General features: G+C 45.8%; 1 long non-coding RNA gene across 1 annotated transcript in view; it reads right to left on the reverse strand.

Moving 5' to 3' along the window:
• LOC138511752 (uncharacterized) overlaps positions 1 to 23682 on the reverse strand; it is a 452837-nt gene that overhangs the window by 10032 nt on the left and 419123 nt on the right. The gene's annotated exons all lie outside the window — the stretch shown is intronic.

The raw sequence follows: 23682 nt of genomic DNA on the forward strand, positions 1-23682 counted from the left end.
AGGAACACATTCTACCCCAGTTCCTGGGCAGTTTCACATGTGCTCTAGATCCGCAAGCCCAATATCGATCCGTTAATACAGCCGTACCTCTCCTTATTCCTGGAACATCAATTGTGTTCTTGCACCCCTTATTATGTCCAACGCAATGTTTCCCCTGGCTCCAAAAGCACAGTTTTGCATTAACCAGTGGCACTACAGACACAGGACCTGCTTCATCTTCCACCCATGTCAGCAGTTTGGAGTACTTGCCCCAAGACTTCAGACAGTCAACATTCGCCTTCTGCACCCCTTGAACTGCTTCCCACATCAGCAGATGAGCTGCACAGGACATCATTCCATCTTCCCATCCTTTGTTTGTACTCACTCGTCCATAGATTAGCAGCTGTGGATGTTCCCAGCATCCAGGCATCCCGGTCTTTTCTGTCATGTCAGAACAGTTCATTCTTTTAATTTCTTCAACAATCACCTTCTCTTGTCCTGCAGCAGGATACATGAGCATCCTGTCTATCCATCCAGGCTCTTTCTTCATTTGTCTTGATATAATAATCCTGGTATGTAAATGACTGTCTTGATCTCCATCGCAATGTTGCCCAATTCCTTTGAAACTGTCCACTAGTAGTATATGCAGCTAGATGACTGAGGCACTTTGCATTGTGTGGCGATATCTCTTTTGAAATGAAGGTTTTTACTGTATTCATGACATACGGGATGAGAGAGCAAACATAGCAATTCTCATCAGATGCTCTCTCCCTCACCTTTTTCATGTGCTGGTACCACATATTATTCCCCCGGTGAGCTGAATCATCAAGATAGGTATTTATCCCCTTGCTATCTTCTTCTGCATCCCTCTTATGTTGCCTGACATCCCCATAGAGGTTAAAGAAGTTATCATCATTTGTACTCATACTAGGAAAAATCATAGGTGTTGTTTTTTCAATGGTACCATTAGGATAATAGAGACTTCAAAATGTAAGATACATAAAGAAAAAGAAAATACACAGGCACATAAATATATCAAACATAGGGGTCTGGAAAAACATTTGGTGTGCCTTCCCAATACTTGTTGAACTAGTGCTCTCTCTATATTCACATTATCCTCTTCACAAATCATTTTTTTTAATACAGGCTTTTTAATGCAGGTGTCAATTTACATTCGTAGTTGTACAATCTGCTCAATTTTCACAATTAAGAGTCTTCTTATCACGGGATCATTTTTAGGGTCATGTAGAAAGGTGTGAATGTTAACATCTATCCTAACAAGAGCAGGGTAGGACTGAAGTATAAACACAAAAATAGCAACTACAAGCCAATGTGGGTCACTGTCGACGAGTATCATATATTATCAGTGGAGACTTAGTCAACACAAAAGGGACCATTGAAGCTAGGTTTGTGTCATTTACGGGTGAAATTCTTAATAAGGATATGGTTGCCAACATATAACTTTGGCGGTGGCAATAGTTCACTTGGATTGGTTACTGGACTGTCCTCTTCCGTGTTCCTTGACCCCTCCCTCTGATGCTTGACTTGATCTGCAATGAAAGAAACACTGATAGTTAAACATGACAAATAATTGTGCATTTCATTACCTAGAGCCTTCACTACACTCTGGGCATCACTCCTGATTCTAGATGGAGGCGAAAGAGGTGTCCTCATTCGAAGCCCTGTCACTAACTCATGGAGCGCAAGATGGTGGTCTGAACATGGCTGATTCCGAAGGGCATATAAGGCTAGGATTAGGCAATATTGCCATCCCTTCTTCAGAGTTAACTTGACCTTGGCTATACTCTCTTTGAGGAGACCGTTGAGTCTCTCACATATCCCGTTTGTGGATGATAAGCAGAAGAAAACGTATGCTTTATTCTTAATAGAAGTCCTATTTGTTCAAATAGCTCATTGACAACATGTGGCCCATTATTGGATCTTAGTACTTCACACACACCCCATCTTGGAAATACTTTGCGCACCAGAAACTTCGCTGCACAAGTGGCATCATGGTGTGTATAACCAGAGAAGGTCTTGCTGTTACAATTGCAAAAGACTGGTTTGTTCCCAATCTATTGGAACACATTGCACAGCTCATGGTGAATTGCATCGTGCGTCAGAAGTTTACTGCTGGGCATACACTAAGAACAATCAGAGGAGTAATACCTCGACCGAATCGTCTGTTTCAGCATTTGCAAATACCGATTACTTTGATATGCTGCAGACATGTAATGGATGCAGTTATCTATTTGTGGTGGTGTGTCCCTTCTCCAGGTTGATCGAAGACAGTCCTTATACACACCCCAGTGCCACTTGTGCAGCGAAATTTCTGGTGCGCAAAGTATTGACCTCAAATTCACCATTTAATCTGTGCCTTACAACTGCAGTGCCTGGATGCCTCTAACCACTAGTTTGGTAAATTTTCTAAGTACTATCAATAAAGAGAATCTCCCCTCCCGTGATAGCCGTTTCTTTCACATGGGGTATATCATCATAGAATTTGACATAATTTGAACAGTCATGCACATGATCACCTTCTTCTACAGGTTCAGCTACAAACGTGGCTGGGTTCACTATTTTACATCTCACTACCTTAATTGCCAGATTACAAATCATTACATCATAAACTGAAGCGTTTTGTGACGTCAATGTACCTTTTGGGTTTCTCTAAAATGGCAAATAAGGCGTGCTCCATGTAGAGAGTCATGGAAAAACCCATTGTAATACTTGTGGACTTCTCAATTGCAAATGCGGCTGGAAAATGTCCTCTCATAACTGGATCTAAAATCCCACTGTAGTATGCCAAGGTTTATACACTAATTTTGTCCTTTGTGTGAGTACTGCTGTCATTACTGACCTATTGGTGTGTGAAAACAAATACAATTCCTCACTATAGTTGGGAATCCATATAAAGGGAGCTGTACAGATTGCTCTTTTTTATTGTTTTTATTTGCATTTATTTTATAGAAACGATCAACCATCCATATTCGCCCCCCCAGTCATCCTTTTGCCACCACATCCGTCCTTGCATCCCTGCCCAGTCCCATTTGCAGATATACCAGATTCTGTTGTGACCAACGTGCCTCTGAGCATGTATTAACACTTATCAATGCTCAAGCGATGCCCAGTATTCGCAGTTTCCTGGGAAAATACATAACATTGTAGTCTTTATGCAGAAAGTCAAGCACCACTTTCCAGTCTTTTGAGAATGCGGAATGTTCATCCTGTAATGAATACGTCATCCATTCCATCGCTAAAAAGTTCCAGACTTTAGTGAACCATTCTGTAATATGAGGGGGGTCTTTCACTTTCCATTTTTGTGCAATCGCTAGCAGTGCCACCAGTTGTAATTTTGCATAAGCCTTCTGGATTGACTTTGGTTGCCGCCTAAAGCCTTCCTCTATCACTACTAAGAGACATGTCCTCTGAGATCCGGGGTGTTGGGAGGGAAACACTCATATGTTTAGTGACTGCTTTGCAGTACTGGACCAAGGTGGGGGCAGCTACACCATATGTGTTCCCAGTTCCCCACCTTTCCACAGTCTCTCCAGCCTTCATATTTTAATGATAGTTTCATTTTCCCCAACCGATCCGGAGTGTAGTGCCATTGCACCATTAGTTTGTACCAAAACACATGGGTCTGGATTGATCTGGTAAGTCTGGGTATTGCTCTCCACAGATTTCACCATTCTGAGACCGAGATCACTGTTCCCAAAGTTACATACCAGCGTATCCTATATCTAGTTGCCCCCTTGACTTCAGCATCCACCATCAACTTATAAAGATGAGATATAAAAGACCCAACCCCTGGATCGGTCATCACAAAGAGTTCCAATGGCGTTAACTCTCTCACAGCTGCAGCTTTTATTGGGGGTGAGGGGCTAGCATCCAGTGTCTCACCTGGTAGTATTGGAATCTCTGGTTTTCAGATAAGCCAATCTCTTGTTTACATTGTATAAATGTGTTAACATCCTCCCCCTCAAACATATCATAGTTTTTCGCACCCTGCCTGTTTCCATTCTTTAAATGTGTTGGGTTCTAAGCCTGGAGTAAACTGAGGGTTAAAGAACATAGTTGTAAGTGGAGAAGGGTGTGCTGTCCAACTATGCTTCTTAACTAGTGCGTCCTATGTTTCCTCTACTACCCCCATGATTTCACTTGCATGTATATTGGTTGCACAGTCTTGTTTTGGTAACCACAGTGTGTCCCGAAGTCTAGGACCTCCTAGTTCTTGTTCCATCTGTAACCATCTTTTCCACGTCTCACCTGTAAACCATTCCCTAATCACCCTTATTTGGGCAGCGCGATAATTCTTCAAAAAGTTGGGGAGACCCAGCCGGCCCTTCTCTGTAGGAAGCATTAGCGTGGTTAAAGCTTCTTGTGGGGTTTTATTCTGCCATATAAATGTTGAGATAGCTCTAGGAATGCACAGCTCTAGGAAGGGTGACCATTTTCACAAAGCTTATTCTACATAGCCATGAGACGGTGTTAGGACCCCACTGTTTCAACCGTTTTTCTACTAGCAATGTGGGGTAGTTTGCTATATATTGGCCTTTGAGTGTTGTTACCCCCAGTAGTTTTATCCTCTCCTGTGCCCACCCTAGTTGCATATGTTCCCTCAAGTCCAGCATTTCTGATGGTGAGAGGGACAAGTTTAAGATCTCTGATTTGATTACATTGATCTTTAAGCCCACCACCCTGCCAAATGTCTTCAGTTTCCGAGTGGCCATCTGTAGCGTGTTAGGTGGGTCTGCTGCCATAAGTAACATGTCATCAGCGTAAGCCATCATTTTATGGGAAATTCCGCCAAAATATATTACTTTTATGTCTTCTTTCTGCCGAAACTTAGCCAATAGTGATTCTAAATGAAGTGCATACAGGAGTGGTGACAAAGGGCACCCTTGTTTGTTTCCCCGTTGTAGAGCAATAGGAGAAGATATATGGCCATTTACTAACAGTCGTGCAGTTGGAGTCTTATAATTAGCTTTAATCAAACTTTGGTCCAAATCCCATTTTAGCTAGAGTTAAAAAGAGAAACAACCACTCCACACTGTCGAAGGCCTTTGCGACGTCAATAGAAATGAGGACTGCTGGAATCTGCTTCTTTTCCACCTTCCTCTGACTATGGCACACTCTACGAATGTTGTCATGCGTCTGCCTGTGTTTTATAAACTGTTTGATCTGGATGTATGAGTGAGGCCATGAGATCAACTAGCCTGTTAGCCAGAGCCTTGGTAAAAATCTTTGCGTCAATATTAATTAGAGGTATTGGGTGATAAAACCCACAACTGGTTAGATCTTTTCCAGGTTTAGGAAAATAATTATTTTTGCCTTGTCCATGGAGGGGGAGATTTGGCCCGTGTGTGTAAAGGAGTTGTATAGTTTAGTCAGGATGGGAGCTATTGAGGTACTAAGGGCCTGATTCATGGAAGTGTTTTATAATGGCGCAATCCCATACGAAAACGTTCCATAAATTAGGCCCTAAATGTTTTATAAAACCTGGCTGGGTAACCATCTGGACCTGGTGATTTATTTAGGGGAAGTTCCTGAATAACCAGAAGCACCTCGTCTTTGGTTGCTTGCAGGGCTTGGCTATCTGTTGGTGTAAGGTGATAGAGATTTACTGATTTAGATATTCATTTTGTGAGAGTAAATCCGGATCCTCTGATATATACAAGTTAGAGTAAAAGGAGTGGAATTGTGTGAGAATGCTTTTGGTTTCAGAGGTCGTTTTCCCAGAGGGCAGTTTGATCTGTTGTATGATCCTTGATATTGGTCTCTGACCAGGTTTAAATGCTAAGAACTGGTCCATTTTGTTTGCTTTGATATAGTATTTTTGTTTTAAGAAGAGAAGGGCTTTTTCAGCTTTCTAAGCAATCTGAAGATCGAAGCTACCAGCCACTGCCCTAAACTCTTTCTGAATTAGCGGGACAAATTTATTTCCATCTTTTATTAAATTTGAGCTAATTCCCCTTCTAGTTCCAGTTCTAGAGCCATACTCTGCCTATGTCTATTTCCTTTCACTACTATGAGAAAGCCTCTCATTGTTGCCTTGAAGGCTTCACAAATGGTTTTCATTGATGTCTCACTCTCTCTCTCTCTCTCTCTCACGGTTTAGTTCAAAGAACTCCCATATTTGCTCCTCAATTTCACCCCGACCACAGAATCTTGCGTTAGCGCTAGTGGAAATCTCCAGGACCAAACAGTTTATTTCCCTCTTGCAATATTAAGATCTACCATAATTGGGGCATGATCTGAGATGGTATGAGTCAGAATGTGCATGATTAAATCTAACAATGGGGTAGAGATCCATACACAATCTATCCGGGAAAAAGACTGATGTACATGTGAATAGAAAGTGAATTCCTTTTCCCCACCCTTTAAGGTAGGCCAAGTATCTACTAAGAATGGATCTGAATTTCCGTTCAGGTCCATCGATGGGGAGGCTGCCGTGTATTGAGTCAACCTACTGCGATCCCGATCGGGGTCCCATGCTATGGTAAAGCCCCCCAATATCAGTAGTTCCCCTTCCATTAATGTTTCCAGTTGTCCTATAACATGTTAGAAGAAACCATCTTTGCCAGTGTTAGGAGCATATATTGAAGCTACCGTGAGTTTAAGGGCCTTAAGATTCAGAATTGCGTAGACATATCTCCCTTCCTTATGAATCTTAGTACGAACCACTTGGATCTCCAACCCTTGTTTTATTGCCCATAGCACGCCTGCTACCTTGCTTCCCACTGTTGCCTGTAATATAATCGGGTATTGACTTGAAGTTTGCCTTTGTCCGCTTTACGAATGTGAGTTTCTTGGAGCGCCACCAAGTCTGGTTGGTGCCGTCGCAAGAAAGATTCGACTTTCCAGCGTTTCTGATGAGTATTAAGCCCCCACACATTACATGTCATGCATGTGCGTTATGTTCTATGTTCATGTTGCGCTTTGGAGTAGATACATTCAAGAACTTTTTTTATCACAGCTTCGCAATAATTCTTCTGCAAAATAGCCAATCGCCCCTCCCTTAACATTAGTACAGCCCCACCCTTTCAACCCGTTGACATCCCCACTAACTATATTAACCCACCCCCCTGCCCACCCGCACCCCTTCCCTTGAACAATGCCCTGGTGTGAGTCGCAGTACCTATTGTATCCTGGGATCTGCACTCCCAGCTGCAAACCACCGTTCATCCCAGGGCTATGCGCGGAGAGTCCTAACTCCCCCATCTGTTACCAGAACAGATGGAATCCAAGATGTTGCTGTCTGTTTTTTCTGCTTATTGAGTTTTCTTTGGCCAAGTCTATACATTGTGGGTATGGATATTAAGACGATGTTTCCAGAAACCTACAAAGTGCCAGGCTTGTGCATTGGGCCTCTGAGTCGGGCCCTCCAGTCTTCGTTTTGTAGGCCCCTCGGATTCTGCTTTTGTCGATCCATGGTAATCCATTCACCTGCTTTGGATAGGGCCGCCTGTTGCTCCACTGTATGATGAGTCCCTTCTGGGAATCCTTACGGGATATCCTCTTCGATATGTAGTATTGCCATACTTGCTTCCTTGGAAGTAATCCTTTGTTGCATGCCCTCCGGGTCAAAGAGTAAGCCAAAGGGTAAAGTCCATCCTTGTGCCTGAAGAGTTTTCACCACAGATCTTGGTATAGTTGAATCTCTGCCCCATTATGAGTGATCGTGGCTGCAGAAATTCACTTCCCTTAAGATTTGTTCCTTCTGCGGGTAGACCGCACAAGCTGACAACACATCTTGGGGGCTGGTCCCGACCTCTTGGGTCTCATCCGATGCACTCTATCCAAGAGAATGTTCATGGACTCGGCTTCAGTTATAAGGTCTGCGAATATGTGAGTCACAGTTTATTTCAATTCTATATCAGACACTGATTCTGGTAGATTCTTCATATGAATGTTGGAATGTTGTGATCGGTTTTCAAGGTATTCGTATTGTAGTTCCAGATTGTGTATTATTCTGGACAGTTCTTCCAGAGCGATGTCTCATTGCCTACCACCTTCTGTCATTTCCTGAATAGCTTGATCATTAGTATCTAGCCTTTCTGCCAGAGTTGATATTTCTTTGCTGAAGTCTACGAGTGACCCTCTGATTTCAGAGGTGAAAGTGGAAAACTGCTGCTGAAAGGAAGAGGCAAATTTATCTTGGAATTCCTGGAAGCTTTTAAGAAAATCATCCTTGGATGCTGCCATATCAGGTGTTCCCAGTTGTGTTTCCGTGGGGAATTGCGGTTTTGATTTAGACAGGGCCTCTAATGGGCTTTTACCTTTTGCCCAGAGCAAGTCCAAAGGTTTCTGCTGTTTCTGCAGAGATTCTGACTGCCCCACTATGGTTTGTGTCTTCCTGTTGCCTGACATAAGACTGTACTTGTTGGCCATATATGAATTTACTACTATGAAAGCAGGTCACCCTTCAGACTCAGCGGTCTTAATTAGTCCAAGAGAGTCGATGGCAATACTAATGTCTCTGCCCCACAGGAAGCCTAAGGCAAGCACAGGAATTACATGAGCTCCTTTTACTGCTGGGAGTCGCTTTCCCCTTAAGCAATTTCAGTGATTGTATTGCTCTGCTCTTTGCAACACAACCTTTTTGCTGAGCATGCACTTGTCTGATATGTGGATTATAGTGGGTGATGAAATCGACTGTTTGAGGTAAGCAATTTTCGTCTCTCCCAAGCAGGGTAAGAATAGCCTTATTTTCCTTGTGCTTTAAAGAATGCAATGAGCAGAAATGGTATAATACCCCTGCATGTGTTGTTTACAGTGTTCTGCCTGGGGCCCCACCTTGCTTACTCACTGTGTGACCAAAGTGATGTGTCTCCGGCCTGTCTCAGTGCCAGATGGTAATTGAAGGGGGGGCACAGCTAATGTGTTCTACTGACAAACATATGAGTGTCCAATAAGTCAGGGCAGGGTCCTCATTGATCGTGTACTTGTCGCGCCGAACCCGCTGACCTCAAGCGTCGCTATTTGGGTGAGGGCCAGCTGCTGGGTTTCTCGGAGATTGTTAGGAGTCGGGAGAGGCTACCGTTCACACAGGGCCAATTTCTTCAGTCATTCTATCTTTTACTTACCAGCTTGTCCTTTCTTTAGTGCTTGCAAAAGGGACTTGGTTATGTCCTGTAGTCGAACACCCATGCCCTGCAATAATTGCATAAACCCAGAAACTGCTGCATCTGCCTCACTGTATTTGGCTTTAGTGTCTTCATGATAGCCTCAGCGCTTTCAGGTGTCACTTTCTTTCCTTCATGTGAAATTTACTGACCAATGTACAACACTGATTCTTGGCAATACTGTAATTTCTCCTTACCTACCTTGTATCCCTTGTCTGCCAATATAGTAATTAACTGAACAGAGTATTGTCTACATTCATCCTCTTTTTCACTCCAGACTAGTATGCCATCTACGTACTTAATTACCACACTCTTGAGTTCAATCTTACCTAGATCCATATGAAGGACCCTGTTAAAGATCAATGGGAACTCACAATACCCTTGAGGTAAACAAGTATGTTTTAGTCTCTTTTGTCTGGATTTAAAGGAAGTAAGATCTTGTGAGTCCCTGTGGAATGGAATCGAGAAAAACGCATTTTTCAAATCGATCACCATGAAATACTTAGCTTCAACTGGGATACTACACAATATTGTCACAGGATTAGTAACTAATGGAAACTTAGCTTCTAAGATCTCATCAAGAGGGCACAAGTCCTGGATAAATCTCCATGACCCCCCCTTTAGTTTTTTTTATCAGATACACTGCAGTATTGCACGAGGGTTCCGATGGCACTAGTATTCCCTGATTCATCACTGCTGAAATAGTCTTAAATATGCCTTCATCAGCTTCTCGAGACATAGGGTACTGTTTTGCTTGTGGTAAAATTGCTCCTGGCTTGGGTTTTATACATCATATGGGCCCGCAGTCCAAAGGACACTTGGCACCTTTTCTGTGTCTTCCTGAAAGAATGCTGGTCATTGCCGCATTATCGCCATTCGCTGTGGGACTTCTCTTTTCGCGATCTTTATCCAGTATGTGATGCTTATAAAGAGCACTACCTCATCGTCTATACGTTCATCTATGAACATATCTTCATCTGTTATGTCAGTCAATCTGTATCCCTCCTCAAGACCTAACACTGTCCTCATTGCTTTGCCTTTGTCATCTACTCCTTCAAGCATTGCTATTTCTCCTCCTACTATATCTGTTTCCAATTCCATAAGATTAATCTGTTCTTCTTCCTCATCCATAGGTACTTGTGGCCTGAATAAGAACTCATCCTGCATCCTCGCAATCATCCCTACTAATCCAGGTAGCCATGTCAATAAAATGTGCACCCCATACAGAAAGACTTCCGAATCTACTGGAACTCCTCGTAGAGCCACTTGCCCTGTAATTGCCAGTATAAACTTTCCTACATTTAAATAGTGTATTCCTGGAGTGGAGCACACTATTCCTTGATCAGTAAGTGAAATCGTCATGTTAAGTTTTGTCATTAAATCTCTTCCCAAGATGTTCACTGGCGTCTGTCGCGAATATAGCAAGGAGACAGACATATCACATTCCCCTATAGAAACAGGTAATTTATCAGTAAAATGAACCCTTGAGCATTCATGACAATACCTGACATTGGATATTTTCCCTCCCTTATGCAAGATTGAATCGCCCCATGTCTACAAGAAAGGGAAAGGATTTGCCTCCTATCGTCACATCGACCCTTGGTTCCTCTTGGGGTTCTGGTGTCAGTGATAGTACTGAACACATCAAATCATCCTGTGAGATGTCCTATTGAGGGTACAGATTCATCCACGTCTCCGTAAAAGGGTTTCCTCGTAACACAGTGACACCCCCATCCTAGGTGTTAATATTTATTGTATTCACATTCTGTTGTGTTTGCATAGGTGCTTGTTGGGACTGCCCTTCCAGTGGGTGCATTTGCTCTGACCCCTGCTGCTGTGCCTGCTGTGCTTGCAGTGTCTGTGTCTGATAGGATGTATGATCCTAGCCAAAGCCCTCTCATGTTTGTTTACTGTATGTTCGTGGATAAGCTGTCCCCCTCTTAATGGTTGTCCATTTTATTGCACATTCCCTTGGCTTCTACATGCACACATAATATGCCTTGTCATCCCACAATTCCAACATACTACGGGTGGCCCTCTGGCAAACCCTCCTTGCGTATTCTGACTTCCATTCTGGGCATTTCGAAATCCACCTTGGGTGTTCTGAAATCCCGGATGGAAGTTCTGAAATCCGCCTCCTCTTCCTCTGAAGCCTACACCTCTACCTCGTGGCTAAAACCCATATCCACTTTGATCCATTGGGTGTGCATTATTCACCTGTGACGTACCCATTATTTCTTGAGTTCCCACTTGTTCTCCACTTGTCAATACTGCCCCTTCTATAGCAAACTTTGACAATTTCTTCTGAACTAACTTGGCTTCCTCCATCTTTCTGTTCTCATCTTTCTTTTTGTTCTTCTCTGTAATAACTGACAATGATGCACAATAGGTAATTTTATCTCAGCCCATGGCTTCGTTTCCATCCCTACTTGTTTTTTAATTTGTCTCTGTACTGATTCTGGCAATCCCTGACACAAAATATGATAATAATTCCACAGTTTTTTCCCACAGTTCACACATTTCAAGTTGCCATTTCTCTTGAATATCCTGAATATAAGCAATAGGGTCTTCATCTTCATTCATTTTACCTGTCATAATTGCACCCATATCTGATGTATCAGGATCCCTTAGAGCCCTCCAAACATCTGCCCTGCAATTATTAAATGGCGCTCCATCATGCGCTGTGTTTTATGCCGTCACACTTGCATATCCCTCTCGTCTCCAAATGTCATCAGCTCTCTCTCCAGGAATAGCTGCCAATAGACATTTTATGTCTCCTATGCCCAATGTGATTCCCCCTGGCATTTTCCCTAATTCATATATCCATTTCACAGTACCCGAAGTCAAACTAGGGAGCTTGCATTTTAAGTTATCTTTATCCATCTGAGACCATGGAATATATTGCTGTCTTGCTCCCCCTTCTCTAACAAGAGGAAATGTGAGAACCCCATCCCATATTCGGATACCACTATTCATTTACCTATGGCAGGGGTAGTTGTCCCTATTCGTTTTTGTGCTAGTAATTACCTCAGCCTACTAACATAAGGTTGACACTCTCCTCTCTCACTACATTATCCTCTTCAGGGAAATTCAGGATATGGTATAGGATCTGTTGTTCTTTCCTTAGGGTGTTCCGGTTCTGACCATCTCACCTCTTTATCCATCTGTTGACTTCCCAGGGGGACGCACGTACTCTCTCCCTCTGTCTCATGACCTGACTGTCTCTCTTTGTCTGACATTGCTAGACCCCAACTAGTGTGACTATCATTCTCCTCTTCTCTCTCTGAATGTAATCTGCTCAAAGAATTGCTCGCCATTCATCACTAAACAAGTTTTCCTCCTCATACCGTAATTTAGTTATCAGGGATCAGCTACTGCTCCCTCAAGTCCCATCCTCGCTGTCCTACCTTATTTGCTGATATATCTTATCAATCCTTTTTGCATCATATCTTTCCTCTTCCTGTACTAATTTAGGTGTTTCTTGACTCCTTTCTATCATCAGGAGAACTTAACTTATCTTGTCCCATTGCCCCAGTATATCATTGCTTGGTCTTATTCGTTCTTTAAAAATAAGACTGGCATCAATACCTTGGTGCCTTCAATTCTGTTTTAGCTCTTTGTCCACTTCCCTTTTCTTTCTTGCATCCATTCTTTCCCTTTCTTTTTCTTGCCTTTGTTCTTCCCTTCTCACTGCCTGTCTTCGTTCTTCTTCTCTCCTTCTATGTCATCTTTTTTCCTTCACTTTTTGTGCTTCTTCTTCTGCTCTCTTTCTTTCTCTTTGTCTTTTTCTTGTTCTTATCTATGTATCTGTTCCCGTCGATCCCTGCATTTTCATCCTTGCTCATCCTCCCTCAATCTCTTTTCTCGTTCCCTGTCCTTCTTATCTTTCTCATCTTTGTCTTCTCATTGCCTAACCTCCTCAATGCTTTTCCCATCTAACTTAAGTAATATCTGTCCTCACATCCATTCGTTCTGTATGAGCGTTACCTCATTAGCCCTACCCTTTTCTCCTTTTCATCTCTTGATTTCTCGGTCTATGTCGGTATATTTCGATCTCTTGCCTCTTTCTTCCTTACCTCATATAAACTTACAGGCTTATTTCTTCCTTTTGCTCCCTTCTGGACTGTCATCACTACTGTAAGCGGGGGGTTCATATGTTCGGTTACTATACCCTGCCATTGCTTTCAATTCCTTTAAAGGCTAAACTCCTATCCCGTCTGCATCTGCGCTCTTAATTTCGGGCAAAGTAAGAGGAGCTGAGGGCTTAATGCCCTACCCTTTATGCTGATTTAGCATCCACTCCTCTGGTGACAGGTTCTCTTTCTCCTCTTGGTACATTTTCCAAAGTTCTAAAATTGCAAGTCTTTTCTCTAATTTCTTTCCTGTGTACGCAGCGTGCACATATGTGGTCATGTGTTATAATACTGCTTATGACAGTGATCCCCCTTGTGGCCATGGTGTGAACATTTTATCAGCTGTGCCCTTTACCCATTCTGCACTGTACGGTTTGAGCTTGGGCGCATGTTTTGGTAGTGTTTTACAAAGGTGCAAGAGAGGAGTGTCCTCCATAAGGACAAGTCGCAATTGACTGTCGATACCAGATCATTAATAAAATCTCTATCTATCTCAAGGATTATTGCTCACCACTTTTAGGGGCCGATTCATGGAAGAAATGTGCGCCGAAAATCGCGGTGCAAGGTGGCGCAAGTGTGAAAAAGCAAGCGCACGCGTGCGATTCATGGAAGGCCCTGCGCGTTTTACCCCACGGGAAGTGTGCCAAATTCGTGCGTGTAACGCTCACCTGATTCCCGCAGAGGCGCCGGTCTTGACTGGGTGACTGCCATATCTTCAAAGGTGATGTGTAACACACGGTTGGCTCTTTGGGCTGGACCTCTGTGCACTGTATGTCTGACTCGAAGAGTAAGATGTCTGCAGATAGAAAATATGGGATTAATGAACTGGGGTTATTGGGTGCCTCTCTCCTCTTCCCTTTCTCTTCTCCTGTAGAACCCCAAAGGTTAACGCCCTCACCTTAGGTAAGTGAATGCCGAGCTCTCCATCTGCCTCGGGGCAGGGTGCCGTAACCAGTTTCTTCACTGGATAAGGGTGCAGGCCTCTTGACCTCAGAGGACTGCTGTCCGTCGTTAACTGCACGAACGGTAAGTTCTGGGCACTTCAAATGTCTTAAAAGTCTTTTGTAATGATATCTCTTGTTTTGCAGGGTTCCGGCGATGGCGGATGGCGGGCTGATGAGAGTTGAGGATCGAACCCGCGTGAGGAATAGAAGCGCCTGGAAGCACGTAAGTAAGCGCTTGTAGCCTGCTTCACCATGCGCACTAACTGTCCCTTTTATCTTGCAGGTACAAGTTCGGAGCTTTAGAGAAGCTGAAGGGTGCTGGAATACCCACTGGATTCGGCGTGGGAAGGAGTAATGGCACGTGAGTAATAAAGTTGCCCAATGTCTTTAAACGCACCTTCTTTTGTCTTTCAGATGCAGGATGCAGCGCCGAAGGCCTCCGGAGCGTGCGAAGAGCTGGTAAGCTTTTGTCTTTCAGATGCCGGAATGCAGTGCGAAGACCTCCGGAGCATGCGAAGAGTAGGTAAGCCTTTGTCTTTCAGATGCCGGAATGCAGCGCGAGGCATTGGTGACAGCCGGTGGACCAGGTAAGAGATGCGCTGCCACTGAAGACCGTAGTGCTAACCTGTTCTTTCTTTGTCTTTACAGGTGCTGCTGAAGACTGGATTCCAGGATGGTAAGCCTTTGTTCCCTTAGGCCCAGGATCAGAAGCAGAAGACACGATGAGCGTTCTGCTGCAGAGAATGCAGAATAACGCAAAGCAAGATTCATGCATTGGGTGTGGTTTAAATAGCCTCCTGTAGTGCTTAGGTATCTCCTTCCACAGCCACGCCTAGGTAAGAAAAGAGTTCCTGCTTTCCAGAAGAGTTTCAGTGTTCTGAACCTAGGGAGTGGCTCCTGCCCCACCCAACAGGAAAAGTAGTCCCAAACAGAAGAGGATCAGGGGTTCAACTGGCAGGTAAGTAAGCAGCATGGTCTGCTGCAGGTAAGTCCACCCAAGCAGTATGAGCCCGGCGCTTCCAGCGCTGGGACTGGGCATATTTATGAGCCTGGTGCCACTGGCGCCAGAACAGGGTCCAAAAGGTCCCAATTGGGACTGGCTGGCACTCGGAACCGGGGTTATGGGTCTGCTTCCAAGGGAGTCGGACAAGTCCTGATCTTTTGGAAGCAGAGATCATGACAGCACCCCCCCTCAAGGCCCCTCCCAAACCGGGCTTCTCCGGGGGTTTGGGCTTGTTAGGAAATGTTCGATGAAATCTTTTGATTAGACGAGGCGCGTGGACATATTCTGCAGGTTCCCAGGATCTTTTTTGGAGATCTTGGAATCCAGGATGCTTTTGACTTCAAACTCGAGTTCTCCATCAACTAGAATAGGTTTTGGAGATGTAGTTAGTCGGGTTTGAGGTTGCACAGATTTTAATAGAGAGACGTGGAAGACCGGATGTATCTTCATGTGAGGGGGCAAGTCCAACTTGACCGCTACTGGATTTACTATGGTAGTGATTGAATAGGGACCAAGGTATCTTGGGTTGAATGTGCGTGGTCCTTTTAGAGGTAGATATTTGGTGGATAACCAGACTTGATCTCCTACTTGATATTGGGGGGCTTCCTTCCGATGTTGGTCTGCTCCTTTCTTGTATTGTTCTTTAGCCCTTTGAAGGTGAGAAACGGCTTCCTTAAAGGCTTGGGTGATTGTAGAATGCAGGTAGTCTACTGCTGGTGTTTCAAGATCTTGGAGGGGATCCAACTCCGAGGTTCGAGGGTGACTGCCGTACAAAAGAAAAAACGGGGTTTTCCCAGTTCCCGAGTGGACAGAGTTATTGTAGGCATATTCGGCTATCCAAAGGATATCTTTCCAAGTTTTTTGAGTTTGTTGTAGCATGCAGCGCAAATACTGTTCCAGAGTTTGATTGGTCCTCTCGGTTTGTCCGTCGGTTTGAGGGTGGTGGCTGGTCGAAAGTCTCACATCAATTTGAGCCGACCGACAGCAACTTCGCCAAAAATGAGAAATAAATTGACTACCTCGATCCGAAATTAGAACTGAAGGAAAACCGTGCAGTCGGACGATGTTTTCGAGAAATTCTCGGGCCAGAGTTGCTGCTGTTGGTAAGCCTTTGAGTGGAATGAAATGCGCCATCTTGGAGAATAGGTCCACGATTACTAGGATTGTATTGTATCCGGAGCATGGAGGTAGATTGGTGATGAAGTCCATAGAAAGCGTATGCCAAGGGCGAGGCGGGATGTCAATAGGGCGTAAGAGGCAGGCTGGTTTTTCCTTTTGACTCTTGTTTTGGGCGCATACTCCACAGGACATTATAAAGTCTCTGATATCTTTTTTCCAAGACGGCCACCAGAAGTAGCGCTTGATCTTTTCCGAGGTCTTGGTCATACCGGGATGTCCTTCCATTAAAGAATCGTGATAACAAGAGATTACCTTTTTCTGTAAATCTGTGCTGGGCAGGTATAACCGTTCTTGGAAATATAATAGGTTGTCCTTCACCGTAAAGTCCTTTCCCTGCAGATGCCAATTCTGTATGTCTGCTGGAGTTACCAGTAGCCTGGCTTTATCCTTAACTTCCTCTATGGATTGTGTGGCGATTACACCTAGAATTCTTTGTTCGGGAATGATAGGTACAGGTTTAGGATTGATCAAATGTTCTTCCACTCCCATCCGAGAAAGGGCATCAGCTTTACCGTTTTTTGTACCAGGTCGATAGGTAATTATGAAGTCAAACTCGGCAAAGAATAGTGCCCAACGGAGTTGCCTAGAGGATTGAGCTTTTGCGGTTTTCAAATATTGCAGGTTTCGGTGATCTGTAATCACAGTAACGGTGTGTCGGGCCCCCAGAAGATAATGCCGCCAAGCCTTAAAGGCGGACTTGATAGCTAGAAGTTCCTTATCAGTAATAGTGTAATTGTTTTCAGGTGGCGAGACTTTGCGGGACCAAAATGCCACGGGATGCAACTGATTGGTTACTGGGTCCTTTTGTGATAGAACTGCCCCCATGGCAAGGCTCGAAGCATCAGTTTCAACGATGTAGGGGAGTTCTGGGCGAGGATGTTTTAAGATCGGTGCAGAGATAAATCTAGTCTTCAAATCCTGGAAAGCTTGTTCCGCCTCGGTAGACCATTCAAAACGTTTGTTTTTCTTTAACAAGGCGGTGATGGGCTGGACTATTCGAGAGAATTCGGGGATAAACCTGCGGTAAAAGTTAGCGAAGCCTAACATGCTTTGAACACCTTTTACGGAGGATGGCGATGGCCATTTGAGAATTGCATCAACCTTCTTTGAATCCATACGCACTCCGCTAGGTGATAATATGAAACCCAAGAATTCAACTTCAGTCAAGTTGAAAACACATTTTTCCAATTTAGCGAAAAGTTTGTGTTGACGCAATCTCTTGAGGACCATTTTCACGTGTTTCCGATGTTCAGTTTCCGATGAAGAATAAACGAGGATGTCGTCAATGTAAACAACAACACACACATCTATGAGCTCTCTGAGGACATTGTTCATAAAATATTGAAAGGCGGCCGGGGCATTGCAAAGTCCGAAGGGCATGACCTGATATTCAAATAGCCCATACTTGGTGCGGAAGGCCGTCTTCCATTCATCGCCCTCTTTTACTCGTACCAAGTGGTAGGCTCCTCTAAGATCCAGCTTTGTATATATGCACGCTTTTCTGACTTGGTCCAGGAGTTCAGGGATCAAAGGTAACGGATATCTATTCTTAACGGTGATCTGGTTCAGTGCACGATAATCTATACAAGTTCTAAGGTCCCCTTCTTTTTTTGGAACGAAGAACAAAGCTGAGGAAGCAGGGGACTTGGAAGGACGAATAAACCCATTCGCTAGGTATTGATCCAGGTATTGTCGGAGGTGAAGATTCTCAGGCTCGGTGAGGGCATAAATTCTACTACAAGGAGGAGTAGATCCAGGTATCAGGTCTATCTGGCAGTCATAAGACCTATGAGGAGGTAGAGAGTTAGCCTGATCCTTCCGGAAAACATCTTGGAATTCTAGGTATTCAGGAGGTAACTGGGGAGCCTCCGAGGAATTTGCTGCCAGTGCAACACCAGGTCGAGGGTGACAAGTAGAGACACATTCTGCAAACTGAACCGTTCTTGCTTGCCAATCGATCTGAGGATTGTGCTTCTCTAACCAAGGAATTCCTAGAATAATCTGGAACTGAGGGGCCTTGATCACATCGAACACGATCTTCTCATGGTGTCCATCTTGACTTACTAGCGTCACTTCTTGGGTGGTATGCGTTACTGGTCCGGAGGCTATCTCCGTACCATCCACCGTAGTAATGACGTCCTTTACAGCCTTTGGACAAAGAGTCAGATTCATCCTCAAAACCATTTCATGATCCACATAATTGCCGATGGCACCGCTGTCAACGTAAGCTTCAATCGCATGTAATCGATCCGGATGTTCAGGGCTAATGAGGACCATAGGTATCACGAAATGCGAGGTCACGGAACGGGTTTTAACGCTCGGCAAGAGGACCTCTATTCTTGTCGGGCGAGGTCGTTTCCCTGCTCAGAGTTTGTGACCCTGGTAACTGCAGCTCCTACTGCCTTCTTGGCTGGTTTCACCGGACAGTCTCGAAGAAAGTGCCCCGAGTTTCCGCAATAGAGGCATAATTGCAGCTGTTTTCTCCTTTCCCGCTCCTTTTGTGTTAGTGGTCCTTTCAGGCCCCCTATTTGCATGGGTTCCCCGGAGTCAACTCCTTTGGTAGGAGTTGGTGGTTTGGAAAATACTCGAGCATCAAACTTGGAACGATCGGCCTTCCTGTTCTGCAGTCTGTGGTCAATTTGAACGACCGAACAGTCTTGCGGGGGATTCACTACTTGGGCTAACACATCTTTGAGCTCTCCACGTAGACCTCTATAAAACAGCGAAATCCTTTTGTCCTCAGGCCATCGAGTTTCCACTATCAGTCTGTTGAAAGACGCAATATAAGCCAAAAGGTCTTGATTACCCTGTCGCAATGAAAGGAGCTCATTGTCCAAGGCCTGCCCCTGTGAATGTCTTGCAAACAGTTTTTCCATACTGAGCTGAAAAGCTTGAAAATCATGGAGAACCGGATCATCTTGATTAACTAGAGGGATCGACCAGTCTGCCGCATTGCCACTAAGGTACGAAAGCACGAAAGCTACCTTAGCTTGATCAGTTGGAAAGGCTGCTGGCCGGCATAAGAAGTGCAACCGGCACTGATTAATAAATACTGCAAACCTCTTTGGGTCACCAGAAAATCGTTCGGGCGGAGCCAGAGGTACATTCCCAGGTAGGTTGAACTGCACTGGGTTCGTAGAGGATGTTGAAGGAAGATTTGCCCCTGATGCGGGTAACGGAGTTTGTCCGGCTTGTGACTGTAGCAATTGTCTAGCGAGATCATCTGTTCGCTCCTTGGAAATAATCAGTTCCCTTCTTAGAGCATTTGTTTCCCGACAGGCTGCATGCACTTCTGCTCTTAGTTCCCCAAGTAACTGGGCTAGCTGGTCGGTATCCGAGGTTTCCATAACGCCTGTGTGGGAGTTTTGCGGTTGGCTTTGCGTTCTGTAACGCTCACCTGATTCCCGCAGAGGTGCCGATCTTGACTGGGTGAATGCCGTATCTTCAAAGGTGATGTGTAACACACGGTTGGCTCTTTGGGCTGGACCTCTGTGCACTGTATGTCTGACTCGAAGAGTAAGATGTCTGCAGATAGAAAATATGGAATTAATGAACTGGGGCTATTGGGTGCCTCTCTCCTCTTCCCTTTCTCTTCTCCTGTAGAACCCCAAAGGTTAACGCCCTCACCTTAGGTAAGTGAACGCCGAGCTCTCCATCTGCCTCGGGCACGGTGCCGTAACCAGTTTCTTCACTGGATAAGGGTGCAGGCCTCTTGACCTCAGAGGACTGCTGTCCGTCGTTAACTGCACGAACGGTAAGTTCTGGGCACTTCAAATGTCTTAAAAGTCTTTTGTAATGATATCTCTTGTTTTGCAGGGTTCCGGCGATGGCGGATGGCGGGCTGATGAGAGTTGAGGATCGAACCCGCGTGAGGAATAGAAGCGCCTGGAAGCACGTAAGTAAGCGTTTGTAGCCTGCTTCACGATGCGCACTAACTGTCCCTTTTATCTTGCAGGTACAAGTTCGGAGCTTTAGAGAAGCTGAAGGGTGCTGGAATACCCACTGGATTCGGCGTGGGAAGGAGTAATGGCACGTGAGTAATAAAGTTGCCCAATGTCTTTAAACGCACCTTCTTTTGTCTTTCAGATGTGGGATGCAGTGCGAAGACCTCCGGAGAATGCGAAGAGTAGGTAAGCCTTTGTCTTTCAGATGCCGGAATGCAGCGCGAGGCATTGGTGACAGCCGATGGACCAGGTAAGAGATGCGCTGCCACTGAAGACCGTAGTGCTAACCTGTTCTTTTTTTGTCTTTACAGGTGCTGCTGAAGACTGGATTCCATGATGGTAAGCCTTTGTTCCCTTAGGCCCAGGATCAGAAGCAGAAGACACGATGAGCGTTCTGCTGCAGAGAATGCAGAATAACGCAAAGCAAGATTCATCCATCGGGTGTGGTTTAAATAGCCTCCTGTACTGCTTAGGTGTCTCCTTCCACAGCCACGCCTAGGTAAGAAAAGAGTTCCTGCTTTCCAGAAGAGTTCCAGTGTTCTGAACCTAGGGAATGGCTCCTGCCCCACCCAACAGGAAAAGTAGTCCCAAACAGAAGAGGATCAGGGGTTCAACTGGCAGGTAAGTAAGCAGCATGGTCTGCTGCAGGTAAGTCCACCCAAGCATTATGAACCACACGCTTCCAGCGCTGGGACTGGGCATCTTTATGAGCCTGGTGCCACTGGCGCCAGGACAGGGTCCAAAAGGTCCCAATTGGGACTGGCTGGCACTCGGAACCGGGGTTATGGGTCTGCTTCCAAGGGAGTCGGGCAAGTCCTGATCTTTTGGAAGCAGAGATCATGCCAGTGCGTGGCGCACACGTCATTGCAACATCCAGACGCTGTATGCGATGCGCACGACGAAAGCGCACAATGTTAGCGCACACACCAAAAAGGGGGCGGAACATGGGGCGTAACACGTGGAATGGTGGAACAATCTGTAAAAATAAGGGCGTAACTGGGGATGTACTGCTGGGAAGTACACGGAACGCCCACACGCATGCGAACCACATGTATTCATAGAATCAAACAGGGGAAACCCGCGCATGGCCAAAGACACGCACAGGCCTAAACACGTCTGCCACACAAAGGCAGGCGGTAGCATCCCTGCGCATTACAAAAGTATGCGCAAACAAAAAACATGTATATACAGCTACGATGAATGTCCCATTCTGTGGCCCCCTAGGAGAAATGACGTGTCACGCAACACACAGGCATCCCATAAAAGCAAGAAAAATAGATAAGCGACCCCTGTTGCCCACGTGCGTGTAAAAAAACACACGCAGTACGCTGATGCAGACAGGAGCCAAAAAAATATGTGCGCGATCAACACGCAGGCTAGTATGCCTGTAAAAAAAAGGGGTACGCGACAGACATGGACACCCGCAGTGTGAAAAATAGCGTGTGCGACTCACCGTCTGCCCTGTGTGTAGAAGAAGAATGCGTAGCCAACACCCATCCGCTGTGAAGTAATCGCATGTGAACCCCAACGCCTGGAAAACACACGCACCGCTTCCCACGAAAAGCACATACAGAGCGACGGAAACCCATGTGGGACCTTCAACCCGTGCCAGGGGAACGCCCGCGCGTGTCATGTCACAGACACGCTTATGCGCTAATGGCCTTTCCTTGAATTACACGCTGACGTGCAGTTTTTTCACATGCAAATCACTCTGTATCAAGCTGGCCACACGACAACACACGGAAGACCATGCTCCTGCCCAGAAGGCCATTTTCCTGCCCCCCAGAGCCCCGAGCCCGCTCCCACCTGCCATCTGCTGCTGCCTGCCTGCCTGCTGGCACCGTGCCTTGCTATTTGGTTTCTGCACATCAGCCATCTGCAGGGGTCCAGTTGCTGTGACCACCCCTGCTGGAACAGAAGACTCCCGACTGAAGTTCCATCACTCCACAGCCCAGCACCAGGACCCAGTTGCCCACCCACACCTGCCTCGGGGGTTGCCATATCAGGGGAAACACCATTGGAGACCACTGGCAACCCCCAGCCAGAGAGGCCGAGTGCTACCAGCTTCAGTGCCGCAGAAGTTGGTATCCTGGTGGAGCAAGTCCTGGTGAATTATGATGCCCTATTTGGAAGTTCACGCGCCGACAATAAAGGACAGAAGAGGATCTGGAAGGACATTGTGGCTGCCATCAACGTGGAGTGGGTGGCAGCCCGTGACATGCAACATGTCCGAAGCGCTGGGAGGACTTCAGGTTCAGGACTTCAGGTCAGCAAGGCCTGGCGCCTCTTGAGGGCAAAGCATTGCAGAGGGGTGCCGGGTCCGCTTTACCAACATCCAGATGAGGGTCCTGGAATGCATGCACCCAGCGCTCCACCTCCAGGTCCTTCAGAGGCAGACCCGTCCGGAGTCGAGCGGTAAGTGTCCATGCGTACTGATTGGACGCAGTGCATGTTGAGGTGTGCCAGGAGTGTGCAGGTTGGACATATGTCTTGAAAGGCCCATGTATGGATGTGTATGTACAGGGACATGAGCCTGCCGCATGTGAGTCTAGTCATGTGTGAGGCACATCAATGGTGTATGTGTTCAAATGCATGATGGCCAAATGTATGTGTAGGTGCACACATGTATACATTTCTGTGAATGTATTGTGGCATGGTTGTGGTGTGGCACATGGATGCTGGTTCCACCTTCATGTATGTGCACAATGTACACGTGCGTGTGTGTGTATTTGACATGTGTGCCACTATGATACACCATGGATGCATGTGACACCCACATGCAGGAGGCTGATTGGCAGATGTGACATGGATGCCGATGATTTCACTGCGACAGGTGGTGGAGATGTACAGATGCATGTATGTCTGGTGGCGTGTGTGCATGTGTTTGGCACTCCCTGTGTTGCATGTGAGTCAGGCTAACCTTCGGATGCTCATGCTGTTGTATGTGTATGGATGGTGCTGCCTGCTGCAACATTCCTGTTAATTTGCACATGTCTGTGGGTTCAAATGATGTGTGTTGGGGAGTGTGATGCCATGTGTGAAGTATGACACTGCCACTCATGTGCAACTGTCATGTATGTATCAGACCATTGTACAGTGTCTCTCTCTGACTGCAGCATCAACTGATGAAAAGGGCAGAGCCAGGGCTGTGGAGCACAGCGGCAGGGATCCCACCGCCAGCCGGAGACACAAGGCCCAGCTCCCCTCCCATGTTGTCATCTCGTCAGGGGTGAGGAGTCTGGTGCCGCGTCCGCGGCCACAGCTGCCGATGGTAAGTCCAAGAGGCGGAGGTCGGAGATGGACTCCTTGGCAGCAGAAGGGGCAGATGAGACCCCACAGGGGCCTATGGAGGAAGATGGCATGGAGTCATCC

Source organism: Ambystoma mexicanum, chromosome 6p, assembly GCF_040938575.1.
Source record: "Ambystoma mexicanum isolate Mex_15411 chromosome 6p, UKY_AmexF1_1, whole genome shotgun sequence".
In the NCBI taxonomy this organism is placed as follows: Eukaryota; Metazoa; Chordata; class Amphibia; order Caudata; family Ambystomatidae; genus Ambystoma; species Ambystoma mexicanum.